Source organism: Anabrus simplex, chromosome 5 (genome assembly GCF_040414725.1).
Source record: "Anabrus simplex isolate iqAnaSimp1 chromosome 5, ASM4041472v1, whole genome shotgun sequence".
In the NCBI taxonomy this organism is placed as follows: domain Eukaryota; kingdom Metazoa; phylum Arthropoda; class Insecta; order Orthoptera; family Tettigoniidae; genus Anabrus; species Anabrus simplex.
Window position 1 is genome coordinate 358,414,251 of NC_090269.1, and position 23,705 is coordinate 358,437,955.

A 23,705-nucleotide genomic window follows, 5' to 3' on the forward strand; every position below is an offset into this window, starting at 1 on the left:
CTATCAGCAACATATCACAGTGTTGCTCGCTCCTCGTGAAACAATACAATCGATCATTCTCAAATTTACACCAAACAGATTTGAATATTGGCTTGTTGACAAGAATGTTTGGAGTGTGAGGGGAAAAGTTTAGAAAAATGTTTTTATTTTGCAGATGGTTGTGTTTGGGGTGTTATTCACAAAATTAGTGTTATTTCATGATTTGAATTCACTCCTGGACAACATGAAATATGTAAATATGTGAAAATAAAACCGTTCTAACCTCTAAATCCAAAGTAATCCACCAAATGAACTCGCTCTAAATTTAATTACCTCATATGCAAAAGAGAACTGCCTATTAATTAACCCGAAGAAAATGTAAGCTGTCATAATAGGACCATCTAGGCTTTTAAATACGCTGAACATCACACAACAGCCTACTCTCATGCTCTGCGGTGAACCTATACCTTTTCAGAAGTCTATAAAAATCCTAGGTGTTGTCATGAATGACACATTAAACTTGAATGACCATATAACAAGTGTCTGCAGAAAGGTATATGCATCTCTCCATCCCGTAAAAGTGAAACAATCCATTCAAAACTAATTCAAACTCTCATTTTTTCAATAAATTATTACTGTGATGTCATATTAACCGATGCAACTTCAGAACAAACTATGAAACTTCAAAGGGCAATGAACTCTTGCATACAATTTATATTTTCTTTGAACTTTATAACACGTATTTCCCCATATTATGAGAAGCTATCCTGGCTGAAAATTGATCAACTAAGAAATCTACATACTGCAACACTAGTTTTTAGACTTCTGAATGAATCTACACCTGAATACCTATCCTCACATTTTAAAATCCTCTCATCTATCCATTGACATAATACCAGATGACTTTTACCTTTACGATACTGGTTCATCATTCATCTGTATATAGCCACTCTTTCCAAGTGTCTGGGGCAAGGCTATGGAACACTCTCCCTGTCAGAATACGTAATAGCACTTCAATAGTCTCATTTAAACAGTCTTGTTGAGAATTCCTCTTAAATACGTGATCAGCTTGTATGAATGTTAGTGTGCATGAGTGCAAGTATGATTTAGAGCTAGGTGGTGTAGATAGATAATATTAATTATTAAAAGAACAATTATAATAAGTTATAGGCTAATATTACTCCATTAATTTAGATAGTTTTTAGAGACTGTTAACAATGCTATTTTTCTAATTCATGTGACTGTGTACTGTATGTTGTGGTTAAGTGTATGAGAGGGCCGTGAGCCCTAACTTCGCCAGATACAAAGGCATAAAATAAATAGATAATAAATAAATTTGATTTTTGTTTTATCGCTAATTAACAAAAACTACACTGATCATAGGTAAAGAAGACATTCCATTCCTTCTGGTGGAAAAGTAACTGTACTTGGGAGATATTTTATAAAGGTTTTGCTTGTTTTGCCTCATGCTTATCGCTAAACAATTATTTATTTATAATTGTATTAAATACTCTTCTCTTTGACCCTTCTTCAAAATATGCTGCTTAAAAAAAAAATGCTGGTAAAACCAAAAAAATAAAACAAATATTAAATTTGCTGATTTTTGCAAGAAATCTGTAACAGTGATTACCTCTCTGTAGATGGTGACAAATCAAATGTTATTGAACTAACAGCACATGTTGATATCGTGATTGAAATTTATAGTAAAACATTCACTTCTGCAAAAGACGTGATAATTTTCTCGAAAGTTGCCAATCTTAATTCATTTAATTCATTAATTAATTTTAAAGTCATTGGGTATGTACTCAGTAGTTTGGATCCCGCAACAGTAGCTCGTGTGACGTGTTAGTGCTTAATTTTACGATCGTAAGTGCATTGTGTAACAACGTACGCAAATTAGGCTTGCTGTACGTACATGTACAGCTGAGGTGTTGGTGCTTAATTTATGTCCTAAAACACGCTAAAGAAACCTGGATAGCATATTTACGTCTCTCTTTAGTACGTTCCTAATATTCCCACCATAAGAAATTTAAATTAGCGTTCCTGGCCACGTTGCGCGCACAATGGACCAGCGATAACTGGCCTGGGTGAAGATTTAGTAGAGAACTTAATTTCACGGCCCTAGCGTATCGGCCTATAGCTGCAGGAACAGTCAGTCATGAATGAAGAGGTGTTTTATGACACAAATAAAAAGTATATGCCATATACTTGACAGTTTACAAATGATGAAAATTTAAATTTTATTAAGAAATCGGATGCTAATCCACTCATGAAACGTGTACAAATAGCCCAGATATTGGACATTCCTATGATAACTTTGAACATAATTGTAAGTTACGTGTATAGCTCGCGTCTCTAAAAATGTTTTTCCTTGATGTTTTGCTATGTTGGTGTTCTTAAAATGTATTATTTCATTATTTATTTCATTAATTATAATTGTAAATACTTGTTTCTTTGTTTTCATCACAATTATTTTTATGTTCATACCTAACCTTAAATTTAACGGCGTAATTGTTTTTCCTTTTTTTAGCACGTCCCCTCTTTAGGACGTTACATTTTTCGGTGCCCACAAAAATGTCCTAACCAGTTTTGACTGTATTTCAATTTCCAATGTAATTTTTGAATTCCTTGGAATTAATGATTTGCCTCCACGTATTCTTATTCTAAAAATTGGAGCCATTGTTACGTTCCTTAGAAATCTGAACCTTTCCCAATGGCTCCTAAACGGAACCAGATTAGGGCCTAATTGTAAGGAGTACTATGTACAAAAATTGTTTAGAATTGGAAATAATAAGTGAAAATAGAGCTGGACAGACAGCTCTAATCCCTCGAGTTGACTTATCATCCAAAAAAACACTTCTATTTTTTTTCTAGAGGCATCAAGTTCCATTTTGCTGGGCATTCTGTATCATAATCAATAAAACTCAAGGTACATGAAGGTCTCTGTTTACCTCAGCCAGTTTTCAGCTGTTGCCAGTTAAATGTTGCAATGTCAAGAGAGTGAAGTTGCAATAGTGTCAAAAGGTAATTGTACAAGGAATGCACGGAGCAAGTGGCTGCCCGGTTTGTGTCATGTAGCTGTCAGCTTGCATTTGCGAGATAGTGGATTCGAACCTCATTGTCGGCAGCCCTAATGATGGTTTTTATTGGTTTCCCATTTTCACATCAGGCAAATGCTGGGGCTGTACCTTGCTTAAGGCCACAGTCACTTCCTTCCCACTTGTAGAGATTTCCTATCCCATTGTCACCATAAGACCTAGCTGTGTCGGTGCGACGTAAAGAAATTTGTAAAAAACTGAAGTACAAGGAATGTTGTACATAAAGAAAACCTTCAAATAAATACAGTATATTCCCCATTGACCATCATGTCTTGACAGGTTTCAGCTAGGTATTCTTTAAGGACAAAGGATTTTTACAGTATCAGAGATGATTCATAATTGAGTTGGGCCTTATCAGTGAATGCTGTTCCTTTTATATATATGTCTTAATTTTAATGGCTGGAATTCGATAACGCTAAAGCATTCCTGATAATTAAGTTACGCTCATACATTACTTCTGTAGCATTCGTATTGTTACCATTTGTGTCAAATTATAAAATGTTCTGGATGAGACTCTGAACCCAGGCGTGCCCAGTTCTTTAATTACTTTAACGTAAATTTAGTGGGGTTTTCTTCATACGGAAAACATATTTTTGGATAAGGGAAACCCTACATCAGGTTGAAACAACAGCTACAAGGGAAGAAGCGAGATTAAACAGATAAAACAAAAAAATGTATTACACTAATTAAACTTAAATAAAACTATACAAGTGTCTGAAGGACTGTGATGGCCGACCGCATAATAATTATTTTTACTTAAATTCAGATGAGAAGATTTTCATTCTCATACTCTTGACGCACCACGGTGAGATCCTAGCCCGTGAGTGAACACATCGCACACGTAATTGGCGGATACAGGCACAAGCAAAGTACAAATTCACAAATATCACAGTTATTTAAGAAGAAATAAACAACTAAGGTTAAGGTCAAAGGAAGAATTCTACCTTCCAAAACTTTTTGTTTTTTAATAGCTAGTTCATGTGATTACAAACATACTTCAGCATAAAGTCTAGTTGATTGACTAAAAGATTAGTACATGTTTCATTATAATGTCCAATAACAGACCAACTATATTAGTATTAATTTATTAAATTTATGAATTCGGAACAAATATTTCACGTTCCCTATGGGTAGAGCCCTGCTCGGAATTATTATCCGCGGATATTTTAAATATTTTAACTACAGTATATTATACCCAAGGTATTGAAACGGATAGATCATTTAACATAATACACCAGAACCCCTATAGTAACAGGTTTATGAGGGATTTTTGTCTTGCGACAACTACCGACGTATTGGTCTTTGTTCCTTCCTTCCTTCCTTCCTTCCTTCCTTCCTTCCTTATATTAATTGCGGGCAGGAACCAATTAGTCTTAGGTCAATTTACGGCTTTATGGTCTCGTTAATTTTTTTTATATCACCATTCTTCCACATCAATGTCAAGGGTCATGTAACTACAAGCAAAAAAAAAAAAAGGGGGTATACCTGAGTGAAAATAAATAAACATCATTATTTAGAAATTATCAGCAAATTTATCCGCACTGCCATACTGTTTGCATCTGCCAAGACACTGACTTTGCAGATATCCGCATCTGTGCAGGGCTCTTACCTATGGGAATCAACATCTTTATCATCTGATGGCCAGGCAGGCATCAATTTTTGAAAATGAGACAAAGTCTCTCATAATGCATTGGCACTGCGGGTGGCTCCAAGTAGCCTATACAGTGGTCTCCACGGTATGCACTAGCCATGCGTCTTGGTAGGTGTGCTATTTACCAACTGATGAGCCCAACTTAACACACTGGGGCGAAACTCTGGCAACCAGGAATGAATTAGCTGGAAAATTTTTAATCTCCAATAACGAACCAACTATATTGGTATTATAAATTTATGAATTCAGAACAAATATTTCAGGTTCCCTATGGGAATCAACATCTTTATCATATTAATCACAGGTTATATTGTTACACTCGTGATTTGTTCCTTTACTAACGTTAAGTTCCTTACATTTGGGTATTTGAAATGTTCTCACAAGTTCTCAAGTGTAACCTGTCACTTCGCTGTAACTTTCAGTAAGTCCCGTGACATTACATTTGTGTCTTTGTGATACAAAATATTTTAGTCACTTGATGTCTTTGCAACTTGACGATAAATCAATTATACTGGTGAAAAAAACATAATAAATAAGACTGGTCACAAGTCCGTAACAGCTCTAGAAAAAGACTCTTCACAGCCTTAATGAGAATGATACTAGTCCTGAGATATCACAGAATAATACTAGTCACGAAAATCTTGACAGAATAAGACTGAGAATCATACTCAGAAAAATAAATGTGGAAATAAAGTTCAGACTCCCAAGATAAATTCAACATAAAGACACTGAATGTAGTTCACACTCTGAACAAAATGTCAGAATAATGAGCTGGAATAATATTCACATGCAGATAATCAACAATGAAAGACACGGAATACTGCGAATCAGAGTATTTATTAATTCACCTTTTCCCCTCACTTATGCTTGCTGTGGGGTTAATTTTATGGTCTATCACCGGGCGAGTTGGCCGTGCGCGTAGAGGCGCGCGGCTGTGAGCTTGCATCCGGGAGATAGTAGGTTCGAATCCCACTATCGGCAGCCCTGAAAATGGTTTTCCGTGGTTTCCCATTTTCACACCAGGCAAATGCTGGGGCTGTACCTTAATTAAGGCCACGGCCGCTTCCTTCCAACTCCTAGGCTTTTCCTATCCCATCGTCGCCATAAGACCTATCTGTGTCGGCGCGACGTAAAGCCCCTAGCAAAAAATTTTATGGTCTTCGCCATTTGGCTCAGAATACACTGCTGATGCTAATTTCTATTGGGCAGTGCAAAATTAAAATCAGTGGAATTGATGGTCTTTACTCCTGCGCCTCACCAATCAGCAGCAGTTATTTGCTACAAAAACATATCAGATGTAAAGCTTTCAGGCGTTTGTTCTATTAACCAGCGTTTTGTCTTAGGTCTGACACTAGACTCATCAGGGTGAGATGTGTCAGACCCTACCCACTGACGCTGGGGTGTATGCAGGTGAACTTATCAGAAGCCCTTATAAGAGGCACAGTCTGATAACTGCATACGGGAGATGAATCTCCACAAGGGTCTGACACATCCCACCCTGATGAGTCTAGTGTCAGACCTAAGACGAAACGCTGGTTAATAGAGCAAACGCCTGAAAAGCTTTACATCTGATATGTTTTTGACATGCTCTATTGGTGAAAATATCTAATTCCCTACATGGGAATTTAGAATTTTCCAATTATTTGCTAGCCTCACTAAGGGCATCCTGAAATTCTATCCTCTGTCTTAGGCTCATGCAGATGTCTTTGTTTTTCACAATGAAGGCCATCTCCCTTTCGTCTGTCTAGACCTCGGCAGTTTCCAGAAGCAACTTTTCTGTTGCTTTGTTTCCTCAAGATCGGACTTATAGGAAAATTCCAATGTTTAAGAATGAGCCAGGAATATATGCGCGGTCTTATTACAGGCCAAACCCTTGTCCACAATTAATATTACCTTGGTGACAAGAATATATCTCCTGGTTGCAACAGCCTTTATCATACAAAGACGATTCCCCATGTATGGTTTTATATTCTAATAAATTTATATTACTTGTGATCGCCGCAGATTGTCACAATCTATTCTTATGACATCAGTAATGAATTCATGAGGTGGTCCAAGGAGGAAGTCCTCTTCTGCCCTGAAATTAATACACCATTCTGTCATTAATATAATAATATTACTGTAATGGGTGTCTAGCCATTCCAGTCCGCTATGGTAATAGAATAGACTGTATGAATTCTCTTAGGTAGGGGTGATGCTCCTCTTAGTGTAATAAATGATACTAGAACCCATCAAGCAGAGTCTGTAATTTTCCCATAAGCCTGGTCTGCAGAAGGCATTTGTGTGCCATGTTAGGAGCGGCCACATCACCTGCTGGCAGCAGCTCGAAAATGCCCTTGGGAGTGGCGAACCCATAGTAATAACAGCCTAAAAATGAGTGCAAATATGGTGCAGCCTCGGAAAATGCAAGGGTGTCCTCTGCAGGTGACACACAGTTCTTCAGGTACTTGGGAAGCTATGACAAGTGGGCGACCAGTATCACAGTATATCCAAATCGGGACAGTCATCATCCTAGCTCTGTCAGACAAGACCGACGAGCTAGTAGAGTTCATAAGATGTACAATATTATAGGGAAGGATCCACCTTTCAATACTCCATAGTAAAAAGTAGTTACAACCTGTTTAATGGGACCGGTTTCAACACATTTAGAGTGTCATCATCAGCCAATTAGCGAAGATCTTAACAATAACTAACATATTAAACACAGGCAAAATATTAACATTGTATCACATCGTGGCAATTCAGTTAATGTTCAAAACACAATAATCACAGTCAAGAGAGTAAACAGAACATCACTATCTTGCGCCGAAAACAAATATATTTGAAGTTCATAAGCAGATCAAGTATGCACTTATGTAAAGTCGTTGCTAGGCAGGTCTTGTAGGCATTTGTTTCTCCGGCCGAAGAGTAAAAGGTGACGTGAATGAAGTCTTAGGGAAACAGTGTAGGATTTAATTTCGTCAAAATCAAAGTGGATATATAGGTTTTAAAATAATTTAAAACGTTAAAAAAGAATAAAGCCAAATAAAAATATATTAAAAATGGGAAGAAATAATGAAAGAAATACGAGGTTCAACTCGAAACAACTTGCCGTAGTAATTGATAAAGAAATGATAAATAGAGAAAGGGGGTGGGGGACGTTTATTAGAGGGTGGTGATGGTGAAGGACACAACCATCTTCGGTCTTAGTGAAACAAAATGAAGAGGAAAAGGGGAAAGAAAACAGAAGCAAGGGTATAGGCTGTTCTACAGTGTAGGACAGGATGCATTAATGGAGTAAAAATTATCATTAGAAAGGATGTCCTGATACATGTGGAGGAGGTGAAGAAGATCAATACAGAATGATCATAGCAAGGTTACACTGGGCTGAGTGGCTCAGGCGGTTGAGACGCTGGTCTTCTGACCCCAACTTCTCAGGTTTGATCCTGGCTCGGTCCGTGCTATTTGGAAGGTGCTCATATACGTCAGCCTCATGTCGGTAAATTTACTGGCACGTAAAAGAACTCCTGCGGGACTAAATTTCGGCACCTTGGCGTCTCCGAAAACCATAAAAGTAGTTAGTGGGGCATAAAGCTAATAACATTATAGCAAAGATACAGTTTGAGACAGGAATATGAGATCTGTTCCACGTACAATTCCTTGAAGAAATGGAGAAATGCTTTGAAGACAACTGAAGTCATTATAATGGAGATCTGAACACACAAGTGGGAAAAGAGAGAATGGGAAGAAAGAAGATTCTGAGGCCATATGGATATGGCAACAAGAATAAGGGGATATCTTAGTGGACTTTCGCCAGAGAAACCAACTAAAAATAGGAAACAAATGGTTCAGGAAGAAAAATAGCCGGAAGATTATCAGGTATGAATGGGGAGACAGAACAAATACGTTGATTGATTACATTTTAGTGGAAAAAGGACATTGGAAAGATCTTACAGATGTTACAGCAATGCCTAAGGAAACCTTTGGGAGTAACCGTAGAGCAGTGATAGCAATTTTGAAAGTAGGCAATGTCATACGTTTAAAAAAAAAAGTCTAACTCCCCAGCTATTTTCTGCCAATATTCATGGAGACTGTTTTATTATCTGCGCACTTTTTATCGATAGATTTCCGTCCGGGGTGAGGAGTAAGGAGGGAACTCTCGTGGTACCAGTAGTACTGCCAAATGAATGAAAATGAAATCGGAATTGAATCGATATGATTGACCAATATGTATTTGCTACAACTTTATTCAGTTGAATTCTCAGATACATCACTCTCACAATTGTCACTGCTTTCTGCCATACTATTAATTATAATATCGTCCAGGGCTATTTCCATGACACCGTCGTGCCTCCAGTAGTCTTCTTCCCGTTCGTGCAACTTTCTGCAGTACCCTTTCCAATCTTCAGCAGATACTGAGTTGAATGCCTGGATGGTCAGTCGTCGTAGGTTTCGTGCTGACAAGTCTCCCGTTATATTGTGTCCTCTGAACTTGCGTTTTATTTTTGCCCATGCCAATTCCATGGCATTCAGATCATAGTTGTATGGGGGAAGACGAAGGACGACGTGACCGTGTTCAGCAGCCATGACGTCAACAGCATAACTTGTTTCAGGAGGCCTGTTTTCCTGAACTAATCTATACAGGGCCTTTTTCCTTTGATTTGTGTCGCAGACAATGCCTTTCCCCTGTAGCCACTGGACCATTGTCACTCGTGTATCATACCTCGATGGTATTTTATCAACCTGTCGAGAATGGTATGGTGCATTATCCATCACTATCACGGATGCAGGAGGCAAATTAGGGAGCACAGATGTTTTGAACCATTTCTCAAAATTATGGGCATTCATTTGGCCATGGTAATCGCCTTGGGTACTTCTGGCTTCAAATATTAATTGTGCTTCGCTAATGAACCCTTTCTCAAATCCAACCCTTGCAATGATTAGCCGTTTCGAATAGGATCCCCATGCTGTAACACCCACAACATCATGCCCTCTCTGCCAGCATTTTCCACTTGTTATATTATTGTCAATCCAGGACTCGTCCAAGTAAAACACTTCCTTGCCTTCTTCCCTAGCATGTTTAATTTGGACGAGGAATCGTGCTCGCCAATCAACGACGTCTGCCCGCTCCAGCAGTAACACACGTTTGTTTTGGACCTTCTTCCACACAAAACCTATACCTTTCAACACTTTTCTGAGAGATTTTGGGCTCCACTTCCACTTAATTTCGTTCTGCAGCACAGGGATCAGTTTCTTCAGAGTAGGCACCATTTTTTGGACGGTATAGAAGTGTTCGATGGTGTCCCTTATCACTCGTTTTTCGTGATTGTCCAGTTCTATCTTCCCATACGTTCTCTTCCTATGAGAAAGAGGAGAACATCATATAACACTTGCACATGACAACCTACTAGTATCCATAATGATATTAGTTTGAACAGATTAGGTAGACTGGTTAGACAGACCACCTCCTTTTACCAGGTGTGGATGGTGAATCGCTGGGGTGAGAGGCAGTAAATGCCTTAATCCTATGAATAGTGGCCACGGATTTTCTCGTATACGCGGCAGCACGTTGGATAGACTTGTTTAGGGGTTCGAGCAGCTGTTTATTACTTTTTTTCCATCGCACGTCACGACGTGTGCTATTATTTTACGTCCCTCGCTGTGTATAAGCCTTGATGGTCGTTTCCGTTTAGGAGTACCTGGTGGTTCCTGTGATGTACTAGGATTATTTTCCGCACTCATGTTACCTTCTAACCTGTATGGTGGCTTTGTTATGTAAACAACACCAGTACGTAAAGTGTACGCCAGATGTCGCACGGCGATGCATACTCGATTCATAGTTTGTGTTCAAAGGTTACCAATACGAATCTCGAAGATTGCCGAGGTCGACCTATTCAGCACTAGGGTGTAAATCTATCCAGAAGAGGTGCGCAGATAATACTCAGCATACAGCAGTAATCGCATTTATCGGAGATGAATGTCAGTGGAAGGGACAAAGCACATCACAACAAACAATGGTCAGTGTAATGTTATTGTTGATCAATTTTATGAGCTTTCGATATTCTAGGCCTTCCGACTCTATGATATTAGGGTATCTAATGTAAAGAGATTTCTTCCTTCTCTCATGACTTCCTCTTGTCTTATTCTTCAAGCAATCGTTATTCTTAAAGGGATCGTGTCTGTACGATTTTTTCTCATTCTTTTAATCATCATCTCAATTTTTCTTGTCGATATGGACCAATGGCTACACAGTTTTACACGTTAAGACCATCAATAAAAAAACTATTGCCAGTTAACTCGATTTAACACTATTTCCATGTTAGCAATGCTCGGCGTTGATATGGACTAAGCAACAAAAGGCTAAATTCATGAATTCTGTTATCAAAGATGGTACAGTAAAGTTGTATTAAAACATAAATGATCGGAAATTATATTCTCTATAAATTTTCTTGTGTAGTACTTGACTACAGGACCAATACATAGGTACTTAAAAATTAAATTTTAGGCCTCTTCCCCTAAACTACCATTTCGTGCAACATGCATAAAATTATTTATAACCTAGACTGCAGCGCCTTATTCCCTGACTTAACCTATTGTCATTATATTTTGTTCACTCATATTTTTGTGGTGATATGGACTTAGCCACAAAAATCAAAATTCATGAATTTCTCAGTTTTCATAGCTGTTGCGGTAAAAATGTGTAAGACATAAATGATCGGAAATTTAATTCTATATATCTTTGGTTATGTAGTATTTATCGATAAGACCACTAATAACTAGGGAGCGGATTCTTTTGTAATTACATATTTTTCTAGCGTAAGTTTTAACGCAGGTTACGAAGTTCATTATTCCTATTGTGCATCCCCAAGTGTAAAAACTGAATCTTATTTCACATAAAAACACATATTTTCACATTTTTAAAATGTAAATACATATTTTAAGAAAATATATAATAAGCACATAAATCGGCAATATTTGTTAATCAATAAAATTGAAAATGCTTCTGTGTTATAAAATAATGCTCATATTTTCATTTTAAGATTACGGTATTGTTTTTAACAGTGTATTTAACATCATGTATCTGAATGTTTCGGCTATTTATGGACTTCCCTCCATTTCTAAAACTTGCTGGTCACTGGCTACGTCGTTTCATTTAGACAGCAATTTGATTTGCCGCACAAGATGTTTCCTTGCATGATGTCATTCCAACTCTTTATGAGTCGGCCCTCTCGGGTTTTGTTTATAGAATATCAGCGAAAGGCAATCACGGAGAGATAAGGTGACGTAATTCCGTTACGACATGGGAGACTCGGAAGAATATTGCCCCACCATTAGGTAGTGGAATTTCATCACTCCTAAGAGTAAGGTTAGCTGTTCGGGTCCATATATCATTCCCGTGGTCGTGTGATTTTGTATGGATTTGTAAGAAATATTTCCTTCAGTGTCCGCTGCTATTCTTTTTATTGAGACAGTGATTCACCGTAAATGCGTGTGTCGTAACCTGCAAAATAATGCCAAAAGAGAAGTCGAGTACAAGATCGCGTCTTCAACAACATGTAGTGGAATTTAAAAGCATTTTCACTACCGATGGAAAAGTATTATTTTGCCAACCGTGTGGTAAAACAGTACGTGCAGATCAACGTTCTCAAGTAACCCAGCATTTGTCTGGAAATAAGCATACTGCGGCTGCTTCGCGTGTGCGTTCGCGACAATTACTAATAGCTGAACCAGCTACTTCAAATGCAGGCCCATCTAAATATTCCCAGTATTATTTAGATGTGTGCAGAACATTTGTTTGCGCCAACATTCCTCTTGGTAAAATAAATAATCCGGGACTGAGAAATTTCCTAACAAAGTACATTAATTTTGAGCCTCCAGACGAATGCACATTAAGGAAAAACTATCTCCCAAAATGTTACGAAGAAACTATGCAGAGAATTTGGGCAGTATGTGATAGCGAAAAACTGTGGGTGAGCATTGACGAAACCACTGATTCAAGTGGCAGAAAAGTAGGAAATGTTGTAGTTGGTGTGTTGAAGAATGACAAAACTGCTTGCGAACATTCTCATTTGCTAGCGCGTAAAGAAATGCTTGCTGCAAACCATGTCACTGTAGCTAGGTTATTCAATGAAGCCATGCACTTACTTTGGCCAAAAGGTATAAAATACGACCATGTATTGCTTTTCCTTACTGACAGTGCAGCTTACATGAAAAAGGCAGCCGAAGGCCTTTCTGTGAGCTTTCCGAAAATGATACGCGTAACTTGCGTTGTTCATGCTCTACATAGTTTATGTGAAACTGTGCGGGCTCAGTATCCTCAAGTGGATAAATTAATGTCTAATGGCAAAAAAGTCTTCGTAAAAGCACCTTCAAGAATCGATCTCTTTAAAGAGAAAAACCCGGATCTTGCGCTTCCTCCTCTGCCTATTGTTACACGGTGGGGTACTTGGCTTAGCGCTGTGGTATACTACGCAGACAATTTCGAAAGTTTTGCATCCGTTGTGAACGTGCTAGATAAAAACGACGCGTCGTCAATTGAGATTCTTCAAGAGATACTAAAAGACAGCTCTTTGAAAAATGATTTGGCGTTTATATCTGCCAATCTAAGCTTCTTGTGTAAAACTATAGACATACTTGAAAAATCCACTAACCTGTTGTCCGAAACAGTGAAGGAAGTGCGCGCTATTGAAAATAAATTGGATTCACTCCTGGCTTCGCAGGTACAGGGACTGTTAAAGGTCAAACATCAAAATTTGTTCAGGAAAAACAAAGGATTTCAAACAACGTGCCAAATTTCTAATGTATTAAGAGGGTGTTCATGTTGGCGAAATTGATGGCGTTATTGTTGGTGACATTCCTCTCTTTAACTATGCTCGTCTGACTTCCTGTGGTGTGGGGCGATCGTTTTCGCAGTATAAGGCGTTCTTTAAGTATAATCGGCATGCATTTGTGATGGACAATTTGGAGATGACTTTTGTTGTTCACTGCAATTCTGAGACTACTTCTAGCAACTAATATTCCAGCGTGTGATGGGTGAGTACGAACTGGTACTATTTTTTCAAAGATGATAGGTTGCTTTTGCCATATTTAAACAAAACATTACCTTTAAAAAAATAACCATTCATAATATCTACTCTGGCATATCACAGACCCATTTTGCCTTAAGGAGCACGTTTGGTAGCACCATATTCATATACAAAACATTATACTTATTTACTTCTTGAGCGCGAGTATTTATGTGATATTTAAAGGAAAATAATTTCAATTTTTTATCCCATCGCATGTTTGGTAGCACCATATTCAAATACAAAACATTATACTTATTTACTTCTTGAGCGCGAGTAGTTATGTGATATTTAAAGGAAAATAATTTCAATTTTTTATCACATATTTTAAAGTTTTTCAGCACATAAAAAATAAATATTTTTCAGATTTTTAGCACATAAAAATCCGCTCCCTACTAATAACAAAGATATTTCAGAATTAAATTTTAGGCCTTCCCCTAAACTACCATTTCACTGTGTGTGAATGTAATTATTTATAGCCTAGATTTTAGTGGCTATTTCTCTGACTCTACATACCATTTTCATTCTGTTCTGCTGTTCTCTCGTGATGCCCGTACATACATACAGACAACAGACAGAAATGATGGAAAATTAAAAAGTGCATTTCCTTGTTTCTGTGAACACGGCCGATACAGAAATACCATTCTTTTTAAATTCTGAGCAGTGTACAGACGAAATTCTTATTTTATATATATATTACAAAAATTGATACCATGGACATATATTAGTCTTGTAGAACAGGAATGGAATAATTTTTAGAGTGCATTTGTAACGTGTACAGAGAAAACATGTGCAGAACATCAGGAAAGGTAAGAAAGAAAGAAAGAAAGAAACAAACAACATGGTGTAGTGGTGGAATGCAAGACAAAGGAAAAAAGTTGTTCATTTTTCTGGTATAATTTTGTTACCACATGTTTTCTTTTTCAAATAGTTTGCAAATCTTTACATTCAAAAGTATTTTTGGCAGACTAAGTCGGAAGTGAAAAGAGATCGCTTCAGATATCAGAAGAAAGAAAAACTTATGGTAACAATGTGGTCTAAGTTCACACCGGCTGAGCATTTTTTCCAAATATTTTCAGGAATATAATTCTCAGAGAGATGAAACTTTTGTAAGTGTATTACAGATAGAGTATTGACAATCTGTATATCTCAGGTTGTTTGTGCTGTGTTTCATTTTTGTGTGCATGTGATCAAAACTTGTAGTATTATTATTATTATTATTATTATTATTATTATTATTATTATTATTATTATTATTATTATTATTATTATTATTATTATTATTATTATTATTATTATTCATACATACATACATACATACATACATACATACATACATACATTATCATAGACTGTTATGCCTTTCAGCGTTCAGTCTGCAAACCTCTGTGAATTTACTAAATGCCACCACAATCCTTGATTTGCAACTAGTGTTGTGGCCTCACTTAGTTCTATATCTCTTATCTTTAAATCATTAGAAACTGAGTTTAACTATCGTCGTCTTGGTCTACCTCTACTTCTCTTACCCTCCATAACAGAGTCCATTATTCTCCTAGGCAACCTATCCTCCTCCATTCTCTTCACATGACTCCACCACCGAAGCCAGTTTATGCGTACAGCTTCATCCATCGAGTTCATGCCTAAGTTAGCCTTTATCTCTTCATTCCAAGTACCCTCCTGCCATTGTTCCCACCTGTTTGTACCATCATGTCTGTTACTTCTAACTTATGAATAAGATATCCTGAGTCCACCCATTTTTCGCTCCCATAAAGCAAAGTTGGTCTGAAAACAGACCAATGTAAAGATAGTTTCATCCGGGAGCTGACTTCCTTCTTACAGAATGCTGTTGATCGCACCTGCAAGCTCACTGCATTAGCTTTATTACACCTTGATTCAGTCTCTCTTACTATATTACCATCCTGGGAGAACACACAACCCAAATACTTGAAATTATCGACCTGTTCTAGCTTTGTATAACCAATCTGACATTCAATTCTCTCAAATTTCTTACCTACTGACGTCAATTTAGTCTTCGAGAGGCTAATTTTCATACCATACTCATTGCACCTATTTTCAAGTTCCAAGATATTAGACTGCAGGCTTTCGGCACAATCTGCCATTAAGACCAAGTTGTCAGCATAGGCCAGACTGCTTACTATATTTCCACCTAACTGAATCCCTCCCTGCCATTTTATACCTTTCCGCACATGATCCATGTAAACTACAAACAGCAAAGGCGAAAGATTACAGCCTTGTCTAACCCCTGTAAGACCCTGAACCAAGAACTCATTCTACCATCAATTCTCACTGAAGCCCAATTGTCAACATAAATGCCTTTGATTTTAATAATCTACATTTAATTCCATAGTCCCCCAGTATGGCGAACATCTTTTCCCTCGGTACCGTCATATGCTTTCTCTAGATCTACGAAACATAAACACAACTGCCTATTCCTCTCGTAGCATTTTTCAGTTACCTGCATACTGAAAATCTGATCCTGACAGCCTCTCTGTGGTCTGAAACCACACTGGTTTTCATCCAGCTTCCTCTCAACGACTGATCGCACCCTTCCGTCCAAGATGCCAGTGAATACTTTGTCTGGTATACTAATCAATGAGATACTCTATGAAGCCATTTCATCCCTGCCTTCCCGCTATATCCCCCTGTGGGTGGGGGCAGTAGAATAACACCCACAGTATCCCCTGCCTGTCGTAAGCGGCGACTAAAAGGGGCCTCAGGGGCTCTGAACTTTGGAGCGTGGGTTGGCGACCACGGGGCCCTCAGCTGAGTGCTGGCATTGCTTCCACTTACTTGTGCCAGGCTCCTCACTTTCACCTATCCTATCCGACCTCCCTTGGTCAACCCTTGTTCCTTTCTGACCCCGACACTATTAGGTTTGCGAGGGCTAGGGAGTCTTTCATTTTCACGCCCTTCGTGGCCCTTGTCTTCCTTTGGCCGATAGCTTCATTTTTCGAAGTGTCGGATCCCTTCCATTTTTTCTCTCTGATTAGTGTTATATAGAGGATGGTTGCCTAGTTGTACTTCCTCTTAAAACAATAATCACCACCACCTTCCCACTATACTTCACCATTTCAGGTGTAATTTCATCTATTCCTGCTGCTTTATAACAATGGAGTTTTTTACCATCTTTTCTACTTCCTCAAGCGTAATTTCACCAACATCATTTTCCTCCTCCCCGTGAGCTTGGCTGTTCGCAACACCACCAGGATGATTTCCTTTTACATTGAGAAGATGTTCAAAATATTCCCTCCACCTCTCCAGTGATTCCCTGGGATCTATTATGAGTTCGCCTGAATTACTCAAAACACTGTTCATTTCCTTTTTCCCTCCCTTCCTAAGATTCTTTATTACTGTCTAGAAAGGTTTTCCTGCTACTTGACCTAGCCTTTCCAGGTTATTACCAAAATCTTCCCACGACTTCTTTTTGGATTCAACAACTATTTGTTTTGCTCGGTTTCTTTCATCTACGTACAAATCCCTGTCTGCCTCGGCCCTTGTTTGGAGCCATCTCTGATACGCCTTCTTTTTACGTTTACAAGCTGCTCTCACTTCATCATTCCACCAAGATGTTCGCCTTTTCCCATCTTTACACAGAGTCGTTCCTAGGCATTCCCTTGCTATTTCTATTACAGCATCCCTGTATGCCATCCATTCTCTTTCTATATCCTGAGCCTGCTTACTGTCCACTGTTCGACACTTCTCACTAATCATATCCATGTACTTCTGTCTAATTTCCTCGTCCTGGAGATTTTCTACCCTTATTCGTTTGCAGACAGATTTCACTTTCTATGCCCTAGGCCTAGAGATACTTAATTCACTACAGATCAGATAGTGGTCTGTATCATCGAAAAATCCCCAGAAAACTCGTACATTCCTAACAGATTTCTTGAATTAAGATATAGTCTATTATGGATCTGGTACCCCTAGCCTCCCATGTGTAGCGGTGAATAGCCTTATGCTTGAAGAATGTATTCGTAACTGCTAAACCCATACTAGCACAGAAGTCCAGCAAACGCTTCCCATTTCCATTAGCTTCCATATCTTTCCCACATTTACCAATCACCCTTTCATATCCTTTAGTTCTATTCCCTACTCTTGCATTGAAACCGCGCATTAGCACTATTCTATCCTTGCTGTTGACCCTGACCACGATGTCACTCAATGCTTCATAAAACTTGTCAACTTCATCCTCATCTGCACCCTCACATGGTGAATACACAGAGACAATTCTAGTCCTAATTCCTCCAACTGACAAATCTACCCACATCATTCGCTCATTTACGTGCCTAACAGGAACTATGTTGCGTGCAATGGTGTTCCTGATGAAGAGCCCTCCCCCAGACTCTGCCCTTCCCTTTCTAACACCCGTCAAGTACACTTTATAATCTCCTATCTCTTCCTTGTTATCTCCCCTTACCTGAATATCACTTTCACCTAGCACATCCAAATGCATCATCTTTGCTGACTCAGCCAGTTCTACTTTCTTTGTTCCATAAGCTCCATTAATATTGGTAGCTCCCCATCGAATTCCATTTCCTTTGCCAAGTTGTTTCCAAGGAGTCCCGCGCCTGTCAAATGGAAGTGAGACTCCGTTACTCCCACAGGTCCAAGGCTTGCTTAAAATGTTCTGAGCTCGGTAAATTCATGAAGCAGGATGCTACTCTACTTGCACATAGTCCAAGTGAGGATCTCTCTTAACTGGTTATGGACCACCGGTGAATTGTGTAGTCCTAGCCGCCTGGGCACAAGGAGGGCCATGACTCAGAATATGTCCGAGATGCCCACTCCCGTTCCATAGCAACTGGTATCCCGACTCTCAGGACCACTTACTAGGCCCCTCAGCCGTTGCCCATGGTTCACGAACTAGGACGTGACTACAGTAACCCACACCATGAACCATTATTATTATTATTATTATTATTATTATTATTATTATTATTATTATTATTATTATTATTATTATTATTTTGAATTTAGGAATTACATTTTTTTTAACTAAATGTACATTTTTCTAGTAAAAAGAGTTATTCATTTTCGTGTCAGCATGACAATCCTCAGTACATTTATTACCTTTACACAGATATATGAAACTTTGCAATTTTATTTCATGCCTTGTAATATTTTCTACTTTAGTTAGACAAGTAAAAGCTGCCATATAAGGCTGCCGCAACAAGACTTAATATTGCCAGTTGTAGAGTTATTAAATTGCTGCTTTAAGTAGAATAAACATTGAAATGAAAATCCACAGCCTGTTTCCAGTTATTCGACCGGGTCAGGAATGGAATGAATGAAGCCCCAGCTAGCGGCGAGGATAGAAATTGTGCTGGCTGCCGAAGCCTGTCACACTCCTCTGGGGCAATGATTAACGAATGACAGATGAAATGAAATGATATTGAAGAGTGTTGCTGGAATGAATTATGACAGGGAAAACCAGAGTACCTGGAGAAAAAACCTGTCCCGCCTCCACTTTGTCCAGCACAAATTTAACATGGAGTGACCGGAATTTGAACCACGGAACCCAGCGGTGATCAGCAACGGTTACAGCAGAGCTTTGATCTCAGCGGCTCTTAAATCGACACATAATCGGACGTCTGTTAAGAAAAAAGATGTGAAAGGAACTGCTTACCTACCTTACATACGTAACATGACGAATCGTATTGCTAAAATCTTACGTAGGTACCATGTACGAACTGTTTTTGGAACATCGATTAAGATTAGGCAACTCCTACGACCAACTAAGGATAGTTTGCCTAAATTGCAACAACCTGGTATCTACAGAGTTCCCTGTACTTGTGGCAAGGTTTATATTGGGCAGACTTCAAGAACAGTATGTACTCGCATCAAAGAACTTACCAGATGTATCAGACTCAACCAACCTGATAAATCAGCTGTTGCTGATCATGCCTTAACACCTGGTCGTGATGTTTTGTTCCAAGAAGTTGATGTTCTTGCCCGTATAAAGCAATATTGCCCAAGAATTATCAGGGAGGCGGTTGAAATACGTAAACACCCAGATAATTTCAACCGCGATACAGGTTACAACCTTAGTGAATCATGGCTACCTATTATCAGAACCATTAGAGAGTAATGCTTTACTGTTGCCATTCGTTGTCTCTATCTGGGGATAAAATGGCGTCCCGTTTACATCTTAGGGCACCATTTCAAGTTCCTTGTTGCTTTCTCCTAGCAACCTGTTATGCGTCGTTTCATTTTCTCTGTGTCTCCTGATGAAGAAAGGCAAGGTTCCTTTCGAAACGCGTTGAGTGTGTGTTTATAATTAATTACACTGCATAAGCCCAAAAATATACCTCATGAATAGTTACACGGGCCATGAAAGTCTAAATGATAATAGAATAAACATATTTAGGAAATTATGGTCTTAAAATATGAGGAGAAATGAGACTTTCTTCACATTCCTTCATAAAATTCTATATGTGCCCCATTATTGGTATAGCAGACATTGAATCAGTAATCAGTTTCTCAGGACACAAAAAAAAAAAAAAAAAAAAAAAAAAAAAAAGTGGAAATGAGTTTCCCAACAGGGAACCATAATTTATTTTTATAGATTGAGATATAATATCAACAGGATTTGAAAGTATTCAGGTTCTTCAGACTTTTTCAATCATGAAATTACCAATGTTTTGCCCCAATGTGGCACCTCTCTAAGACATTGGTGGGTAGGGCGCTGTTGAGATTCCATAGCAAGTCTCCTTTAGAGCACAATAGTGACAGTGTACTAGGGGACATAATGTGCCTTCACTTATTATCAGTGCTTGCATTTGGCTTTTATATCAAAAGTGAAATTCCTAATAAGGACCCATAAATCAAGCGAGTGGCTGCATGATTTGGGTCACATAACTGTCAGTTTGCATTTGGGAGATAGTGGGTTCGAACACCACTGTCAGCAACCCTAAAGTTGATTTTCCATGGTTTCCCATTTTCACGCCAGGCAGTTGCAGGGGCTATACCTTAACTAAGGCCACGGCTGCTTTCTCCTCACTTCTAGTCCTTTCCTGTCCCATCATCGCCCTAATTTCTATCTATGTCGGTGCAATATAAAGCCAATTAAAATAAAAAGTGAACCATAATTTAACGCATTGTCATATCAATTTTCTAGCCCTCTGCACACCCAGAATTAATATTTAATTTGCATGATTCACATCTGTTTGTGAGTTCTTGTGTAAACTTTAATTAATGAAATGAAAGAATCTTTAATCTTACTTCTAGACCTTCTTTTTTAAAATTTAACTCTCAGTAGGTTTTTATGGTTTGGAAAAATCTGAAGTAATCAGAGATGTGCAAAACCACAAGACAACTGCTGTATTCATATCGGCTAAAAGGGGATCCATGGGCTTTCATTTTGGGAGAGTGGGTGGGTGACCGTGGATCCTGTAGCTGAGTCTGACATTGCTTTCATTTTCATCTTTCGTACGTGACTTCCCACGGTTAACTCTTATGCTTTTCCGACCCTGACATCATTAGGTGTACGATGCCTAGGGAGTCTTTTATTTTTTTGCTCCTCGTTGAGGCTCTTCCCTTTCTCTTGCAGATACCATAATTTTTTGAAGTGTCAGATTTCTCCCTTTTTCATCTGATTAATGTTACGAGAGGATGGTTGCCCAGTTTTACTTCCTCATAAAACATTAATCACCACCACCATCACTAGATATCGGCTAAATAAAGGACTTTTATGCACCACAGTGAAATGAAATGGCGTATGGCTTGTTAGTGCTGGGAGTGTCCGAGGACATGTTCGGCTCGCCAGGTGCAGGTCTTTTGATTTGACATCCGTAGGCGACCTGCGCATCGTGATGAGAATGAAATGATAATGAAGACACATACACCCAGCCCCCGTGCCAGCAAAATTAACCAGTGATGGTTAAAATTCCCGACCCTGTCGAGAATCGAACCCGGGACCCCTGTACTGTGACCAGTCACCAAGCCAGCATGCTAACCATTTAGCCATGGAGCCAGACATAGACCACAGTGTTGTGTGAGTAATATTCCTAGAACACTTTTGTGTTTGCTGCCTTTTCTCTCCCATTTTGACTGTTCATTTTTGGGTTTTGTACTTGAACTCTGTCTCGCAACATCACATTCTCACTTTCAGAATTTTTTAATTCAACAACGCTTTTCTTGGATCCACTACTGTTTACTGCCAGTTAATTCATTCACGTCATTTGATGAGCTATTGTCTCACACAATGTTTTGATGCATCAATCAAATGATGAGCTCATCTCACAACCACGCAGTGTCTCGCTTGTCTTCGTATATTACATTTGCAATATAAGTTCTCACGATACACACTGTAAGGAACTAGAGGCATGTACTGTTGGGAAACAATGCTGTCTGTATTTCTGTGCGACACTGGGATTGTTGAACAACAGTTTATTTTCATTGTTTTCCAGTATTCATTATGCAGTAGAACCAGCATCGCGGTAATGACGAGAGTTTGAAAGCACTTGTAGACAGTTCTAGATAGTGATTATAGCAATAATGACATTTTGGAAAATGAATCAGACTTCGAGGGTAGTGATAACAGTGAAAGTTGCTTGAGTGTGAGAGCATTAAAGAAATTGAGAGTGAAAGTGCCACGCTAGGTCCTTCCAAAAGCATGCGGCTGGTGATGCAAAAAAACCCATAGTGATTTGAAATTGGAGAATAAAATAAGTAATCCTTATATACAGTATATCCATTTCATGGATACAGCAGTGTTTTGGAAATACTTATAAAAAATTTAGACTCTGCCCACTGTCCTAACTTGCTATATTTTTAGAGTACACAGATCTGCTCTTTTTGAAATTATTTCAAACAAAACATTTGTACCACAGCCAGCAGTCATTCAAGGATTGAAGTATGATGGGCAAGTCATAACTTTCAGTGGCATGAATGCAAAATTTGAGGGAATTATCTTCATTAGTTAATGTTTTATGCATGTTTTTATGTGACAAATATGCTCAAAACCACTGGTGGGCAAATTAAATCTGTTTCCACAGTGAACAATGTGGCCATTTATTGTGACTTGAATCTGTTAACAATTTACAATCTTCCATTTCTGACTTTCTTTCACTTGCTCTCTTCAGAAGTTCAGAAATATCACTGCTTGCTAAGAACTACCTTGTATGCAACATGATAACTCTTACCAGTCTTGGGTCGGATGGAGTCAGACGCAATCAGGATGTAACTTGGTGTCTATTAGAACATGAACTAGTCAAGATAATGTACAGTAGAGTCTCGCTCAACCGACCTTCGCTTATCCTGATATAGATGTTGATTCCCTATGGGAATCAACATCTATATCATCTGATGGCCAAGCAGGCATCAATTTTTAGTGATGAGACAAAGTCTCTTAGTGCATTGGCACTGCCGGTGGCTCCAGTTAGCCTACGCAGTGGCCTCCACGGTATGCACTAGCCAGCGTATTGGTAGGTGTGCTAGGTACCAACTGACGAGCCCACCCTAGCACACGAGGACGAAACGCTGGCAACCAAGAATGAGCTAGCTGGAAAATTTATAATGTCCAATAATGGACCATTTATATTGGTATTATAACTTCGCTTATCCGACATTCCGTATTATCCGACAGTGGTAGGCTTAATTTGAACTTTACGTGGAGGCAATTCTGGTACACCCGGTCTGGAGGGTGCGACCTTGGGACAAGCACTGGCAGTCATGTGGTAGGACCGAATTTTTCTCACGGGCAGGTGCAGTGAGTCTTCAGTCATTGTTCAGTGTAGTATTGGTTGGGCGCAGATATTACAGTTTTCATATCCTCTGTGAGTATGGCGAGTAAACGGAAGAAAGTGATTGTTTCTGTGGAAGACAAGTTGAGTGGGTTAAAGAGATTGGACAATGGGGAAACTCTTTAAGAAGTGGCTTTAGATTATGGTGTTGGACGTGTTACAGTGGGAG

General features: G+C 38.7%; 1 protein-coding gene across 3 annotated transcripts in view; it reads left to right on the forward strand.

Annotated features, from left to right (window-relative positions):
* Window positions 1-23,705, forward strand: part of LOC136874115 (tax1-binding protein 1 homolog) — a 228,603-nt gene that overhangs the window by 89,561 nt on the left and 115,337 nt on the right. The window lies entirely within an intron of this gene.